General features: G+C 50.6%; 1 pseudogene; it reads left to right on the plus strand.

Annotated features, from left to right (window-relative positions):
* Positions 1–245: 245 nt before the first annotated feature.
* On the plus strand, positions 246–377 carry LOC120095742 (small nucleolar RNA SNORA48; annotated as a pseudogene).
* The last annotated feature ends 2,235 nt before the right edge of the window (positions 378–2,612 follow it).

Here is a 2,612-nt window from a genome sequence, read left to right on the forward strand (position 1 = left end):
AAGATGAATTCTGCCTTTCTCTTATCAGTTATTTTTCATTACAAATGCCTCAGTAATGATCTTCACAAGTAAAGAGAGACATTCTGTCCCTTTTGTCCCTATACCAAGCAAGATAAAATCAAACACACGCACATGCGCGTGCACTCGCGCACGCGCGCGCGCGCACACACACACACACACACACACACACACACACACACACACATACAAAGACACTCACACAGATACACAGGCAAACTTACTTGACCCCCTGGCAATGAACTAAGAAACACCTTGTTGGTGTCGTTGATCTTATATCAGTCAGGGGAAGAACAAATGGCAGTCCTTTGTTTGTCCTGGCTTGGTGGCCAAAGCTGTCTTATGCTTAGGACTCCTAAAAATCAAATCAAAGCAAATCAAATCTAGACAGTGCAGCACAGGAGGAGGAAGACAGACAGATACCTGTGGACTGCCATGTCACCCAGAGACCTGCCCTCCAGCACATTGCTGCATGGCCAGCCTGCAGCAGGGGCCACTACAATGTGTGGTCAGATGGAGAGAAAGAGAAGTGGAGCAGCTTGAGCATTTTGAAGAGAAATGGAACTGGGGACCTGAGGGTGGGGAGGACTAGCATGTTATGAGTGGCCAGCCCTGACACCTGGGGCCATGGTGAGGTCCTAGTCTGAGATGCCACTTACAACCATGTCTGAGTCTAACTATGCAGTAGTGGTGGTCAGTGTCAATATCCTTGACTGATATCCATTAGAGAACATGGGGATGTCCTTGGTCAGGGTAGCTGCCAGGGATGACGTGGATGTCCAGGGGCTGTGCATAACTGCCACCACCGCTCACTGGTTGAGAACCTCTGGAGAGATGGTACCATCTTTCACCAGCTGCAGCACATCATAGAGCAGTCCTTGCACCTCACCCAGGGAGCACAGTGGAGCTCATCCTGGTGGCAAGATTGTGGGTGAATCAGATGCAAGGGTGTGATTTGGGAGAGCTGATCTTGTCGCTCATCTGCCATGGGATAGCATGGGTGCAGAGGTGATGCCATCCCAGCCCCGTATAGCATTTGAGAAAGATACCCACAGAGTCCTGGGCTCAGGAAGGCTATGGTTGCCCCACACCATCAGCAGAACTGGGGGGAGTAAGCCCTGAACCTCATCTGGACAACACAGTAGCACTGAACTGGGAATGTAGGTGTGTCAGCCCTGGTGGGTGAGAGCATAGGAGAGCTGGCTCTACCACTCCTCTGCCATGAGGTGGCATGTATGCAGGGGTGATATCTTACCCCTCCCTATTTCCTCTTGCCCCTCCCCACCTGTGACAGTCAGGAGAGCTGGCCCCAGGGTCATGAGAGGAGAAGAACTGTCCCTGCCCCTCACAAACTACAGCACTCAGGAGAGAGGGCCTTGCATCTTATCTGGGCCACACAGTAGTGCTGGCCCTGGTGGAGCATACAGAGGTGAACTGGCCCCTCTGCTCCTCTGCTGGGAGGTAGCCTGGGGGCCTGGGGACAGGGGCCATGGGGGGAGATACCCTCTGTCCCTTCAACCCTTGCCACCTGAGGCAGTCGAAAGAACTGAGCGTTATGAGAGCAGGAGAGCTGACCCTGTACCTTCACTGGCTGCATCGCTCCAGAGAGCAGGCCTTGAACGTCTGTTTAATGCAGTGGAGCTGCCTTGATGGCAACACATGGGTGAGCTGGCCCCCGAGGTCTGAGAGCCGGAGAGCTGGCCCAGCCCCTCCCAGGCTGCAGCAATTGGGAGAATGGGCCCCATACCTTGCCTGGGCAGCATGGTAGAGCTGGGTCTGGTGGCTTCCAGGTGGGTCAGCCAGATAGAAGGCACGAGATCAAGAGAGCTGACCCTGCTTATGGTGGCATTGGGTGGCCTGGGCTAGTGCTACAGCACTAGCTCTGGTGGGCAGGATTAGGCCCAGGATTCTGAAGTACGCCTCCCCACATATATACCATCCGTGAGTTGTTGGGGCGTGTGAAAAGGATAACCCTACTCTTCCAAAGCTGCAGGATTTCCATGACACAAGGCAACAATAGGAAAACCAGGAGGAGTCCGACTGAGGATCCAATGTGGATGGTATCACAAAAGCCAGAGATCACACACCAAAAAAAAAAATGACTTGTTGCAGAGAACATTTGCCAGTTAAGATGTGCGGACAGAGGGATATACTGTGTAGTAACTCACAATGTGACTTTCAGGATGAGATGTTTTCTATGCCTTGTTTCTTGAGTGTTTTATTTTAATTTGTTTTTGATTTGTTGTTGTGGTTGTTTAGTTGCTTGTGTGTTTTGCTTTTGGGGGAAGGTTGCAAGGGCGGTGATATGAGGGGACAAAGAGATGAGTGGGACTGGGGTACAAAATGTGAAACTCACAAAGAGTCAACCAAAAGTTTTTTTTTTTTAAAAAAAAATCCTACAGCTTTTGAGCCAGCAACTGCGGACAAGTACATGGGCCGAAGTTTAATATTTTACAAATCATAACTATGTACAACAGATGTAAGGGAGTGTGGCTGTTGGAGCTGTAGAAGTTACTATTGTCTCTTCCCCACTCACCAAGAGACTGGGAAATGATTATTCCAAAGACTGCCTTTTTATGACTCATCCCCCTTCA

The sequence above is a fragment of the Rattus norvegicus genome, chromosome 11 (assembly GCF_036323735.1).
Source record: "Rattus norvegicus strain BN/NHsdMcwi chromosome 11, GRCr8, whole genome shotgun sequence".
Lineage (NCBI taxonomy): Eukaryota > Metazoa > Chordata > Mammalia > Rodentia > Muridae > Rattus > Rattus norvegicus.